The sequence below is a fragment of the Balaenoptera physalus genome (assembly GCF_965194825.1).
Source record: "Balaenoptera physalus genome assembly, chromosome: 11".
NCBI classification, from domain to species: Eukaryota; Metazoa; Chordata; class Mammalia; order Artiodactyla; family Balaenopteridae; genus Balaenoptera; species Balaenoptera physalus.
Genome location: NC_138896.1, coordinates 80,677,127 through 80,692,902, shown reverse-complemented (window position 1 = coordinate 80,692,902; position 15,776 = coordinate 80,677,127). Strand labels below are relative to the sequence as shown.

The 15,776-nt window shown below is 38.5% G+C and overlaps 1 protein-coding gene across 6 annotated transcripts in view; it reads right to left on the bottom strand.

Annotated features, from left to right (window-relative positions):
- The window catches only part of LOC309637522 (uncharacterized protein), a 759,578-nt gene that overhangs the window by 492,552 nt on the left and 251,250 nt on the right, over nucleotides 1-15,776 (bottom strand). The window lies entirely within an intron of this gene.

The window sequence follows — 15,776 nt, the reverse complement described above, 5'->3', positions numbered from 1 at the left end:
CAAATAAACAACATAACTTACACCTAAAGCAATTAGAGAGAAGAAGAACAAAAAAACCCCAAAGTTAGCAGAAGGAAAGAAAACATAAAGATCAGATAAGAAATAAATGAAAAAGAAATGAAGGAAACGATAGCAAAGATCAACAAAACTAAAAGCTGGTTCTTTATGAAGATAAAAAACATTGATAAACCATTAGCCAGACTCATCAAGAAAAAAAGGGAGAAGATTCAAATCAATAGAATTAGAAATGAAAAAGGAGAAGTAACAATTGACACTGCAGAAATACAAAGGATCATGAGAGATTACCAGAAGCAACTATATGCCAATAAAATGGACAACCTGGAAGAAATGGACAAATTCTTAGAAGAGCACAACCTTCTGAGACTAAACCAGGAAGAAATAGAAAATATAAACAGACCAATCACAAGCACTGAAATTAAGACTGTGATTAAAAATCTTCCAACAAACAAAATCCCAGGACAAGATGGCTTCACATGTGAATTCTATCAAACATTTAGAGAAGAGCTAACACCTATCCTTCTCAAACTCTTCCAAAATATAGCAGAGGGAGGAACACTCCCAAAATCATTCTACGAGGCCACCATCACCCTGATACCAAAACCAGACAAAGATGTCACAAAGAAAGAAAACTACAGGGCAGTATCACTGATGAACATAGATGCAAAAATCCTCAACAACATACTAGCAGACAGAATCCAAGAGCACATTAAAAGGATCATACACCATGATCAAGTGGGGTTTACCCCAGGAATGCAAGGATCCTTCAATATATGTAAATCAATCGATGTGATAAACCATATTAACAAATTGAAGGATAAAAACCATATGATCATCTCAACAGATGCAGAAAAAGCTTTCGACAAAATTCAACACCCATTTATGATAAAAACCCTCCAGAAAGTAGGCATAGAGGGCACTTACCTCAACATAATAAAGGCCATATATGACAAACCCACACCCAACATTGTTCTCAGTGGTGAAAAACTGAAACCATTTCCACTAAGATCAGGAACAAAACAAGGTTGCCCACTCTCACCACTATTTTTGAACATAGTTTTGGAAGTTTTAGCCACAGCAATCAGAAAAGAAAAAGAAATAAAAGGAATCCAAATTGGAAAAGAAGAAGTAAAGCTGTCACTGTTTGCAGATGACATGATACTATATATAGAGAATCCTAAAGATGCTACAAGAAAACTACTAGAGCTAATCAATGAACTTGGTAAAGTAGCAGGATACAAAATTAAAGCACAGAAATCTCTTGCACTCCTATACACTAATGATGAAAAATCTGAAAGAGAAATTAAGGAAACACTCCCCTTTACCATTGCAACAATAAGAATAAAATACCTAGGAATAAACCTACCTAAGGAGACAAAAGACCTGTATGCAGAAAACTATAAGACACTGATGAAAGAAAATAAAGATGATACAAACAAATGGATAGATATACCATGTTCTTGGATTGGAAGAATCAACATTGTAAAAATGACTATACTACCCCAAGCAATCTACAGGTTCAATGCAATCCCTATCAAACTACCAATGGCATTTTTCACAGAACTAGAACAAAAAAGTTCACAATTTGTATGGAAACACAAAAGACCCTGAATAGCCAAAGCAATCTTGAGAAACAAACACGGAGCCGGAGGAATCAGGCTCCCTGACTTCAGACTATACTACAAAGCTACAGTAATCAAGACAGTATGGTACTGACACAAAAACAGAAATATAGATCAATGGAACAGGATAGAAAGCCCAGAGATAAACCCACGCACATATGGTCACCTTATCTTTGATAAACGAGGCAAGAATATACAATAGAGAGAAGACAGCCTCTTCAATAAGTGGTGTTAGGAAAACTGGACAGCTACATGTAAAAGAATGAAATTAGAACACTCCCTAACACCATACACAAAAAAAAACTCAAAATGGACTAAAGACCTAAATGTAAGGCCAGACACTATCAAACTCTTAGAGGAAAACATAGGCAGAACACTGTATGACATAAATCACAGCAAGAACCTTTTTGACCCACCTCCTAGAGAAATGGAAATAAAAATAAAAATAAACAAATGGGACCTAATGAAACTCAAAAGCTTTTGCACAGCAAAGGAAACCATAAACAAGACAAAAAGTCAACCCTCAGAATGGGAGAAAATATTTGCAAATGACGCAACTGACAAAGGATTAATCTCCAAAATTTACAAGTAGCTCATGCAGCTCAATATCAAAAAAACAAACAACCCAATCCAAAAATGGGCAGAAGACCTAAACAGACATTTCTCCAAAGAAGATATAGATTGCCAACAAACACATGAAAGGATGCTAAACGTCACTAATTATTAGAGAAATGCAAATCAAAACTACAATGAGGTATCACCTCACACCAGTTAGAATGGGCATCATCAGAAAATCTACAAACAACAAATGCTGGAGAGGGTGTGGAGAAAAGAGAAGCCTCTTGCACTGTTGGTGGGAATGTAAACTGATACAGCCACTATGGAGAACAGTATGGAGGTTCCTTAAAAAACTAAAAATAGAGCTACCATACGACCCAGCAATCCCACTACTGGGCATATACCCTGAGGAAACCATAATTCAAAAAGAGTCATGTACCACAGTGTTCATTGCAGCTCTATTTACAATAGCCAGGACATGGAAGCAACCTAAGTGTCCATCGACAGATGAATGGATAAAGAAGATGTGGCACATATATACAATGGAATATTACTCAGCCATAAAAAGAAACAAAACTGAGTTATTTGTAGTGAGGCGGATGGACCTAGAGTCTGTCATACAGAGTGAAGTAAGTCAGAAAGAGAAAAACAAATACCATATGCTAACACATATACATGGAATCGAAAAAAAAAAAGGTTCTGAAGAACCTAGGGGCAGGGCAGGAATAATGATGCAGATGTAGAGAATGGACTTGAGGACACGGGGAGGGGGAAGGGTAAGCTGGGACGAAGTGAGAGAGTGGCATGGACATATATACACTACCAAATGTAAAATAGATAGCTAGTGGGAAGCAGCCGCATAGCACGGGGAGATCAGCTCAGTGCTTTGTGACCACCTACAGGGGTGGGATAGGGAGGGTGGGAGGGAGACGCAAGAGGGAGGAGGTATGGGGATATATGTATATGTATAGCAGATTCACTGTGTTATAAAGTAGAAACGAACACACCATTGTAAAGCAATTACACTCCAATAAAGATGTTAAAAAAAAAAAAAAGGAAAACAAGGTAAAAACAGACAATAGGGATGATGATACAACATCAGACATTCCATGCATTTTGAAGTGGTAAGCTTGTTCTTACCACAGTCTGTGCTAAATCATTTTAGCGTCTACTTCTTAGCAACTTGTTATGCATTCCAGCCATGCTATCATCTTTGACCTACTTTCCTTACTTTCTAAGGGCGGAAAATCTCTGCAGGAACTATACTCAATCAATATCCAAGTTCCAACCAATTATCAATGTGGCCGAACCACAGTTTGTGCCCCCAGTTTTTGCCACAGACCATCAAGAAAAATACAGCTTCTTATTGTTTGGATTTATATATTGTGGTCATTCTATATAATTTATAGAATTTTATCGGTAAATCCAGTACAATGAAAACAGATGACAATGGATTTACTCATTAACTGCTTTTCTTAGTTCTCTGTAGAGAGGAGCTCCTCCAGAAATACCAGCATGCATTCCTTGGTCTCAAATCCAATCACACAACTTTTACTGTCAGTCTTAATGCACTTACATGTCCACTTTCTCATGCAACAGACCCATATGCTGAATATTTGCCTTGATATATTTATTTTATTTGAAAATTATTCTATGCCTATTTTCAAAAAAGTATCTGAGGCAACTTACAATGAGAGATGTATAAGATAATGCAATCAAAAATAGTGGGAACCTGCTGCATAGCACAGGGAGCTCAGCTCGGTGCTCTGTGATGACCTAGATGCGGGGGGTGGGGAGGGAGGTCCAAGAGGGAGGGGGTATATGTATACGTATAGCTGATTCACTTCATTGTACAGCAGAAACTAACACAACATTGTAAAGCAATTTTACTCCAATAAAAAATTAATTAATTAATTAATAAAAGAAAATGGAGAGGAGATATTAAAAACCATACTGAGAGAGTGGAACTATAAATATTACCACGACATTGGCTAAGATGGGGGCATACACATTAACTTTATCTCTGACAGCACAGGAAACACTGTGATCTGTTGGAACGGTCAAAAGATTTGGATTCAGACAGACAGGATTCAGATCACTTAATGGGAAAATTTAGGCAAGTTACCAACCCTTTTTGCATTACAGTTTTTTCTACCCCAATGCTTATAAGAGGCATGTCATGGAATTGTTTTGAGGAGTAAATAACAACACAAATGTAATAAAAATAAGTATATACATAGGTGATAACCATGTGCCAGGCACTCTGCACATATTACTTCATTTCATTCTGACAGGGATTCTGTGATTCTTGACTACTATTCCAGTTTCACTAATTTGAAAAGTGAGGCACAGAAAGTGTAATGAGATGTCTAAGGTCACAGACCAGTAGTGATAAAGTCAGTATTTGGAGCTGGGGGTCTGGCTCTACTGTCCATACTCTTAACTGTTCTGCTATACTGTCTCTCGTTAACTCAAATGAGATAGCGTTAAAATAAGAAGTGAATGGGAGGTACTCCCGTTACTCTCTTCAGTTTCCTGGCAGCCAAAGCAAAGAGGGAAATATTTTATATATGATAAATGTATAATATATACGTTGTAATATAAATGCATATAATAAAATAAACTACCTTTAGGAAAGACCCCACTGCCAGTACTGGTATTAAGTTACTGTATCCTGGGATGCTTGCTCACCTAACAGAGTCCTGGCTCCTAGCCCTGACTGGATGTATCTTTGGGCAGGGGGTGGGGTGATGATGCCACTGATGGCCTGAAACAACAAGTTCCACAGGAGATTCTTGGAGATGCTAAAGACTGGCAACCCCTGAGCTCTGCTCTTTTCTGGCACTTGATTGTGTTGGTGAGTTGAAATGGAAGTGGGCTAATCCAAATCCACACCTTCACTTACTGAAAATTATCTTCCTCAACTTCTTCACCCATAATACTCCCCAGGGGATGCCCATTATCTATTTTGGCTGTTGGTCAAACCCTGAGCTTCAGCAAAATTCTACCATTGTTTAAGTTATGTCGGGGCATAGGATTAGGTTATTTAGGGAGAAGGAAATTTGACAATTTCCATCATGTGTTTAAGCAAGAAACCCTCTCACTAGCAAGGGGATAATTCAGCTCAGCACCGCCTGAAGTCATCAAGAGTCAAGACTGAGGGGGTAGTCTAGAAACAGCTGTAACACCGAGATGATAGATTTATTCTGGATCAGAGGCCTATATTATGCATTTGAAGATTTTTCTAAAGTACTAAAGATAAGAGCAAATAATTTGCCCACTCTTTCAACTTACAAAATCTTGGATTTCAGCATATCTGTGTCCAAAGGAATATAGCTGAAAGAAACTGAGTCAGCTCTTTTTCTTAGAAAGGGCAACAGCCGTACTTTATGCTACTCTGGACAACGTGGTCACCAGTGACACTGCTAAGCAGTGTACCTCATAAATATTTCTAGTTCAAAGAGGGAAATATATCTAGTTCAACATACACACACACACTCACATTCACACAGATGCGCTCACATTCACACACAGACACACACTGAGTAGTGTAGTCAATTTAAGTTTAAAAATATTAAGAGTGAACAGGGGCTTTAACAGCTGTTGTACATTTTGAATTTACAGCAAAAAGGTTGCTACTTAAAAAGTTACCAGCAAGTATGGGTCACCCATTAAGATCTGCTTTGCACCTTAAGCACAAGGTTAGCCCAACCTAACATGGTGGTTGGCCCATTAGGAACTTAGTAAATCTTTTTTGGATAAATGAACAAGTGAATAAATGAATTAGTGGACACCACTTATTTGTTTAGACAAAAACCCAAAGTATAAGACAAACTTGGGAAATCTATATAATCTCTAGGAATAGGGTACTGGTTCCTGGTGTTGTAAGAAAAATAATTTGGTCTAGATGTTTTCCCCTACTTATGCTGAGCATAGAGTTATATTTGAGGGAAAGCTATGTAGACTCTGAAGCTTTTTTAAAAATGTAGAAAAATAAAACACTTTCACCATAAAACGTCACTGGGTGACTTGAAATATAAAATACATTAGAAACTTGGCAAAAAAAAGAAAAAAAACCCACTAGATTCTTAAAATCATATGCTTTAAATTTTAAGTGGAACTATTTTGTTCTTTTTAATAGTTTAATTTGCTTTTGTGACTATTCTTTCTTTCTGATATCTCTTTATTCTCCATTCCACCCCCACTGTGTGACATTAAAGAGAATTAAGGGTTTACATCAAAACTCTGTGAGACACAACCATAAGGGAAATTTCCATGGTATCACACACCAAAGTTATTTCTTATACTCTCTCTATAGCTGGTGACATCCATTCATTCAACAAATCTTCTTTATACTTAGTGGGTATCTCAACAAATATTTACTGAGCACCTACCACGTGGCAGGCACTGTGCGAGATACTAGAGATGGAACAGAAAACTCTTCCCCCACTAGATCATGTAGGTCATAGATAGATATTAAATGATCACGTGTTAATAAGTTCATGGAGATTGTGATTAGGACCATGAAGTTGAGTATAGATCAGTTCCTTTAAATAATAACACCACTTGATGAAGGAATACGGACTTGATCCTAGAGTTGTGGGCAACTACTATAAGCGTTTTCATCTGGAAGTGACATATCAAGATCTTTCATGAAAGGTAACTTGGGCCATGCTGAGGAGAAAGGATTTAAGTGAGGCAAGGGCAGATGCTGAATGACCAATAAGGAGTCTGTTTCAGTATTATTATCCAACAAATACCATATTCCAGGTGACAAGTGATTGTGGCATGGTCTAGAGTGACACCACTGGAGATGGTTAGCGTAAAGTAAGGACGATAACAATAACCAAGACTGCCATTTGCTGTGCCATTCTCTGTGCTTAAACATTTACAATGATTGACTCATTTCAGCCTCATAGTCCTGATAATGAGGTACTATTATCATCCCAAGTTATTATCAAGGAAACTGAGGCACATAGAGGTTCAGTAAGCTGTCCATGGTCACACCCCTAGCACCTAGCAGCGATAAGAACTCAGAAAGTCAGTCTCCAAAGCTCAAGCCCTTAACCATTCCATGAGCTTGCTAAATTGAATTAGATCTTCTTCTGAATGTTTAAACAGCTACCTGGTTTTCCACGGCCCTGGCCATTTATTCATTCCCTGCCCAGTTCTTCCACTGCTATTCAACAGGTTAAATATTTTCTCATGGGCCAGTTCAAGAGAGTACCTTCAGTGGGAACTGTATCTTGCTCTTTATTTTTCTATCCTCTTCCTAGTCTCAGAAATGAATGTGTCTTGAAATTTTATGCGTTGACCTATTCTAAAAATTGGCCTCGGAATTTCTTCATATGAAATTCTTTTCTGCACAAACCATGGGTTATAGAACAGAGCTCAGTTGTGAATTTTGATGCTTGCATTTGAAAAGATTTGTTAATGTTGAAAATAAATATGATTCATCAATCTTGGGTAGTGAATGTGGATGCAAGAAAACTGTTCATTTACAGGGTCACTTCCCTATGGGAGCCTGAACAGAAATGTCAATTTAAAAGTTATGACCCTATTACTGAATTTACTGTTTTAGACTGTGTCCTATTAGAATGGACTTGATGGACCAGAGGCTGGACCAACTGTGAGTCAGGTCAGACATTTGCAGACCCAGAGGGCAAGGAGGCTCATAGGACCTGTCAGGTACCTGCAGTGCTCCTGATGAGGTTAGAGAGGAAAGAGTCAGATAGGTCTGCTGGTCAGGAGGAAGGGAAGGGAAGGGAGAGAAAACTCGAGGTGACAGTGTGTCAGGGATATCCGGGAACCCATCACTGTGATTCACTCACTGAAAGGAGGGTTAGGGGAAGAAAGATGGTCAGACCTGAGCTGGAACTAAATCTTGAAGAAGAGAAGTATTGCAGACAGATATTCGTGGTAGGATTGAGATACAAGAATAAAACACACGCTTGCGTTAGCAGCTGGAGTAGAGACTGAAGCTTGGTTACATTGAACATGGTGGTTCATTCAGGCAGCCAGCACTTCCTGTGTCAGGAACCAATGAAAGCTTTTGAGATTCGCAAATGAGCCAGTTCACCGTTTCTGCATGGCAGGAACTAGTCAGGCTAAGTGGGACAGTTTTTCCTTTTGGAGAACAGAGGCACATGATCAAGGCAAGCATAACATCAAAGCAGGCTTGATTCATGTCACCTCCTGCCCATCCTAGGGTCAAGAGTATTCTTACACTCTGCAGTTAAGTGGCCCTTGCTTGGAGATTAGAAGTAGCTTCTAGGTTCTAGGTTCCAAACATTTTCCAGCTTTTCTGGGCAATGCCTGTTACTATGAAATGAAGTCAGACCAGAAGCTCAAAGCCACTCTCTCTACAGACAGAACTCCGTGTCCTCGGAGGAATCATGTTTCTTGCTGGTTCCCTGTTCTTGGCCTCTGAGGTGACCCTGTCTTAGATTCAACTCCTCCGAGCCTGTTTCCATCTCTGGCTCCTGCTTCTCTGAGAGCCCCAGACTTGACAAAGGGGCCAGGTCATGCTTATCCTCTGACATGGTTTTCCTCGACGGTACCCTGGCTCCTAAGGGTCATCGGCCCCATCTCACCTCCACCTTCTCCTGCACCTGGTTCTGAAACTAACTGGTGGGCGTTTTCTCCAGCCCCCACCTGCTTCCCACCCTGGCTCTATGCTGCACTTCTGCTTCTCTGTGGCAATCACAACTGACCTACTAAAATCACCTGCAAAACTAAGAACCCTCAGTGTTCCAGAGCAGAGCAGTAAGACTGCTGCGCCATTGGGGGAATTTCCTGCTGTCCTGAGAGTAGGCTTCTTAAGATACTAGAACCGGAAGGGACTATCTGGCCCAATATCCTGAAGCCCAAAGTCTAGAGAGAACATGAGGCAGAATTAGTCAAGAACTCAGCTCCCCAGACCTCCCCCCACACACCATGCTGCCTCTGTAAATGAAGCTACTGGGTAGAAGTTCTGACAATTACAACAATGAACCTCTTGTTCAGGGGCCATCTTACACTTCCTGCTTTCATTCTTGTCCCTCCCCTGACAACTCCATTTTCCACCTGAGAGCCAGAGTGATCGTAAAAGATAAAACAGTTCACGACTCAGTCACCTACTCAAAACTCCCAATGCCTTTCCATAACACTTAGAATAAAATCCAGACTCCTTCCCACGGGCCTGCCCATGCTGGTCCCCGCGGATCTTCCCGACACTGTCTCCTGCCGCTGCCCCCTTCTCATTGCGCTGCAGCCACACTAGCTTTTCCCTAGTCCTCAAGCACACCAAGCTGTCCCCACCTCAGTGCTGGGAACACTCCTCCCCCAGGTGGTTGGTCGTTCTCATCTTCTGGCTTAAGTGCCATCTCCTCAGAGGTGTCTCCCTCTGACGCCTCCTGCCCACCCACCCCATCACTCCATTCCCCATTATCAGCTTCATTTCTCCACGGAACTCTGCACTAGCTGAGATGATTTTATGCACTAGTTTTTTGTCTCCCTCTCCTACCAAGTACACCCCATGAGGGCAGGAATCAGTTCTCATCCTCAGTACTGTGTCCCAGCACCTGGAATAATGACTAGCATCGTAGGTACTTATATGTTTGTTGAAAAACATGACCACAGGCTCCTCGTCTGGAATGAATGTGTTATGATACAGTTTCAGTTTATAAGTTCTGGAAATAGACCATGTAAAGAACAAAAACAAGGGGAAAAATCTATTTGTCCATGTAGTTGTTTTAATAAGAACTAAAATATGTAGTTACTAAGCCCCATCTTATACATGATATTTTAACTCCATACTCTGTAAAAAGAAAATTGTTGCTGCCAAAATTACAGAAATGTGATTTTGATTTATAATAATGTAGAAACAGTTCTAACAAGTTGTTAAATCTTGTTTATTTCTGGGACTTTGCTAAATTTTTCTTTTCATGGAATTATTATTTAAAGTTCTAGTTAGTGAATTAATGTCAATAATTTAAGTGAATTTCTTTAGATGCAATTATCTTGGATTGGAAGGCAATAAAACAGTTGGAATTACTTTTAACAAATTGCACATTCTTTCCCCTTCATATACTCTACCGTTAACATCAGGGAAAGTTACTGCAGTAATTTCATATTTAAAGTGGAAGTGTTTGGTTTAGAGGGAATTACAGAGCTAAAAAGAATCCACACGCTCCTCACTTTCACCTTAAAGAAATAAAAACACCAAGAGGTCATGATTCCCTAATAAATGGTATTCAATCACACTCAATGTATTTGGATTTTGTTTTAAAGAAATTAGATTGGGGAGAAGGCATTCCAGAGCCAGAAGCTGAACTTTGAGAAGATAAATAAATTAATGCATAATGCATTTTTAAACTCATGAATAGCTAATCAGTTCCTTAACCTGCAGAAGTATTGGGCATTTTTACCTTGGAGAGATGGGGTTTACCTAGTGTCTTGGAATGTAAAGGCAGTTACAGGAAAGGGTTAGTGATTAAAGAAGAAAAGCTATTCATCTGAAATTTCTAATTTTAGCTAGTGGATGATTTATTCAAGTTGGAAGATAATATTAAAATGTTATGGGCAACAGTTGAGAAGTTGATGTCTCCTTAGGTTGCAAACCATGCTCTGGAAACAGAAAAATTAATGATGACAAAGTCAATGAGCAAATGCAAAGAAAAAGCCTTGTAAAACTGATTTATCTTCTGTGAAAATGTAGAGTAGATTAGACATACTTTATTTACTTTGAGGATAATGACATTGATCCTTTGGAATTCAGAATCAAAATATATTAAAGCAAATCATGAATATAAAACAGGAGAGCAACACAGATTTAAGAATGGGACTCTTGTTTGGATACTCAGCACACGACAGCTTTTGGTGGACACAGATTTCTTCTGTTAATAATCATTCATACCAGTAACTTTGCAGGGGCACATCCCACTCTGCCCACCCTCAAAGTGAAAGCCATGTGGAGAGTAGGGTAATGTAACAGAATAATGAAATCTGCAAGGATAACACGGTAAAGTAACAGAATAAGGAATGCCAGTTAGATGCATACAGTCTGGAGCCAAAATCAGCCTTTCCGGAACCACCCTGTTCACATCATTTAGCGTACATTATATGAAGTGAGGCCAAAAAGTACACATGTATCTCTCAACACAAAAGCTTGCAGGAACAGGTAGACCTCGGCCAAATGTAAATAAATCTAATACTAAATCTATTTGGATTAATAATGAGACCTAAAATTACTTAACCTTCACACAACCCTATGAGGTAGGCACTAATATTACCCACATTTTGCAAATGAAGGAAACAAGACACAGAGAGTTCAGGAACTCTATACAGGAACAGACAGCTGATACTTGGCAAAGCCACTCTTGAATCCAGGCATTCTGGCTCCATATTTCATACTTTTAACCATGATACGATTATACAACCCCTATGGAAATTCTTGTACTTATTTAGCTGTCATAATTCTTACATGAATAAAGTTAGATTTCTTATGAAGAAGCCATGGAACCCTGATGCATGGGCACAAGCACGGGGGTTAGAGCATCTTTGCTCAGATAGAAGCTGTGTATGCCTGCCTGCTACTTCTCACCGAAGCACTTACCAGGCCTTCCCCATGTAGTATATTGACCTCAAATAATTCAGCAGTAATTAAAGTCTTTTAAATCACATTTTAAATTTCAAAATACATTTTTTTTGTCAGAAAGCTGCTTATTTTCACTCATATGCACTGAATTTTCCTCAGGTGTATGTCTTATTTGGTATGACTTTTATGTACACTATTAAAAATCTTAAGGACCCAGTTATCATTTCTATAAATATAGTCAACATCTCTATATAAAAAATGACTTGACAGTCACAGAGTGTGGCCCATATAGTGGCACCACAAATGATATTACTCACTTCCCAATATGTCCAAAGAATCTAGACACCCTTTGGATCTATTATAATGGTATTTAAGCTAAATTTAGTGAAAATGTTTGAAATGTGCTTCAGTTGCTTTTGACCAATACAACTCAACATTTTTCAACAATATAAGTTAAGCAGGTCTCTGAAACTAATGTAGACATTGATTAAAATGGAACTGCCTAATGGGAAGCATTCAGTATACATTTTAAAACAGTAATTCAATTATTCTTGGGGGGGTTGGGCAGAGGGAGAACAAAAAAGCCCTTTCAAAACCCAAAGCCATGAACAAAAGAGGAGAGCTGCTTGAGGTCTTTCTTTAAAATCCTTCAGGTTTATAGCTCTGCCAGCATAGGTTTCTCCTCAGCTCCTGTCCTTAGGCATTTATGTAATTCTGGGAGGACAGAGCACATATTAGCCATACTACTGACTTTGATAAATCACCTGAGCTCTATAGAATGCAAAAGGATATTGTAAGGAGAAATGCGATACTGTCTGTGATAATACTTTGAGGTCTCCAGAGAAAGGCACATATTTAAACACGGCAAAAGCCTAGGAGTGAGACGGTCAAAACAGCCAGGGCCTAGTTTTAGCTCCCCCCAGTGGCAGATAGTGGTAGATGATGACCTATCTGCCTTCATCCTTCTAAAAACTGTCCACATGCAGACCACTGCATGCCATTGATCATCTGGTCTGCAGACAGTCATTCCGGCTACTCTGATCTAAAGGGGATCCACCATACCGGGCTTGTTTGTTCTACCGTTTGTTTTCATGCTAAAGCCACACCATGAACATAACATTTTCCATCTGGCCATGCTACAGAGAGAAATTTATATGTACCACTTGGTACTTAACAGTAGCTTGTAGCCAACTCCACCTTCTCATCACGTCCGTGGACACTTCTACACTTTAACAATATTGGAGAAAGGATGTTGTACTAAGGTCAAAATATCAATTCAAGTCCTAACTCGTCCACTAGTTAACTGTGTGACCTTGAACTTAGCCTCTTTGAAGCCAATAACTCCTGCTTCATCTGCATTCCTGGGGGATAGAATGATCCAATGAACTATAAGGTACTGAAAATGTTTTAAAAAGGTAACGTGGAATTTTTCAGTAATAGTGCTATTGAAAAAATACCAATTAAATATAAAAGTAATCTAAAATATGCCCTATATGTAGTTTTACACTTTAACATGCATGCACACATGTAACTGAAACATAACTTTACAATGTAATCTCTCCATATGTACTCACTCATATGTGCTGAACATGTTCTGAACTTCAGGTCCTACACATTCTGTGCATCATAACCATGCCCAGCCCAGGTTATGGTAGAAAAGTTTATTTTCAGAGTGATTAACACTCATTTTTCTCCCTAACACTGCTATTTAGCTGAGCTAGAGATAATCTTCACAAGAAAAAAAATTTTCCTTAAAACACAATTCATTATGTTCAAAAATAGCCACAGTCCACTTAGAACTGAGTTAATGATAGATTTTCCTGAGAAGAATTTCTCCTTTAGTAATTTAGTAGCAAAATGTTTACTCCTGGAAAATGCCTGTTTCCCAGGGATTATTAATCATACTTTATTGGGAAGTAATCAGGAAAATAGTTTGCTTTCCTACCCCTTTTAGAAAATTTAAATGCTGAGATACTCATTTTTGCTATGAAAAGCTACCCAGTAATTACCATATTTACTTTTCATTTATGGGGGAATAATCTGTTTTAATTAAGCCTAACTGAAGAACTTTTATCAGATGTAATTATCCCTTTCAATAAATATGTCTCCACTAATTACATTTAACCATGGGATTTATAGCTCTTAAGTCATTTAGTAGGAAACATAATAAATCTTTAGTAATACATGTTAAATTACTATAAATTAATTCAGATCATTAACATAATAAATACATTAGGATAATTTTGCTTAATTAGTTAGGGTGGTTAACTCAAAATCCCATGTAAGCTTCATGGTAATCTTGATTTTCACCATTATTTCTGGAATGACACATTTTGAAACAAATCTATTGAAATATTTAAATATAAATCAGTTCCCTTCTCTTAAGCCTTAACTCTTTTAACAACTGATTATTTTCCAAAGAGGAAATAAAATTGACTGTCCTTTAGTTTTTGAACTTTATAAAAATTTGCATAAAACTTTACAAATTAAATATATAATATTTCAAGCAAAAATACTTCCTATTTCCTCCTTAAGGAAGCTAGTTTTCTTTTTCTGCTTTAATAAATGTATCCCAATTAAAAAAATTTTTACATATCTATATCTATATGATACATTTTAGGTGGATCACTAAGAAGCCTGAGCCTTAATTTAGGCTAAAGAAGGAAAAGTATGTAGCAACAGAAAGGGAATATTAAACTAGGAAGCACTTAGAGAAATTTGGAACAAGTAAAAGGAAGTGTGTCTTTCACCATGAATGTAAACCTTATGGAAATTTATCATCCCAAGAGGTGGTGCAGACCAAAAATGTAATTACCCCCCAAAATAGTCCAGCTAAATTCAGAGATGCTAGCATTCATAGATGCCAGACTCAGGATGAGGTACTGGAGAGGCAATATGCCATGTTCTCTCATACTTCTGCCAAGCATTCCCTCTGTTCTTTCCACTTGTTTTCACCTAGGGAACTCCTGGGACACTTCAAGATCCAGCTCAGGGGCCACCTTCTCTAAGCAATATTAGAGAGTAATCTGTTACGTGTCTTTGACAGTGCTCCCCCATTTGTTTCTGCATTTTCTCCCACACTGGATGATGAACTTCAGACACAGGTGGCCCTTCCAGACACGATATCCCACCCCTCAGTGAAGATGAAGTGAGAGGGCACTGCCACTGGTCCTGAATGAACTTGCAAAGACCCAACCTGCCTGTCCCTGGCTCCCTTTCTCCCTAGTGTTTTAAGTGCCCAACAAATACATTTGTTTCATTCTTTCATTCAATCATTCATTTAGGAAACACTTAATTGTCGGGCACTGCTTTTTACCTCTCTCCCCTTAAATGACATTATAGATTCTCAAAGAGCATTTAATCTTCTCTAGGATATCACTCAGCTTGATGTTGGGAGAAATAATATGCATATTTAGTTCCTGCTCTTAATGAGATTACAGTCCATTAGACTGTTCCATACTTTTCATTTCTGGCCCATTTGAAATTTCACTTCCTCAAAAAGGCTTTCTCTGACTCCCCAGAAGCAGATGGGGTCTTTGCATTTTAGATTGTCCTAACACTCTATACACCTCCTTTAAACCATTTTTCATGATATTTGCTTAATGCCTTTCTCCCACATTAAACTGAAAGCTTCATGAGAGCAGGGACCACATCTATCCTGTTCACTGTGCCATCACTAGTACCTAACACAGGTTCTCCCATAGTAAGCACTCAATGATGGCCAGTCTGGAATAAAAAAGATCAAGGGGAAACTAGAACAAACAGTTTTAAAATTTGTATGGAAACACAAAAGACCCCAAATAGCCAAAACAATCTTGAGAAAGAAGAACAGAGCTGGAGGAATCATGGTCCCTGACTTTAGACTATACTACAAAGCTCCAGTAATCAAAACAGCGTGGTAGTGGTACAAAAACGGACACATAGATCAATGGAACAGGATAGAGAGCCCAGAAATAAAACCACGCACTTATGGTCAATTAATCTACAAGAAAGGAGGCAAG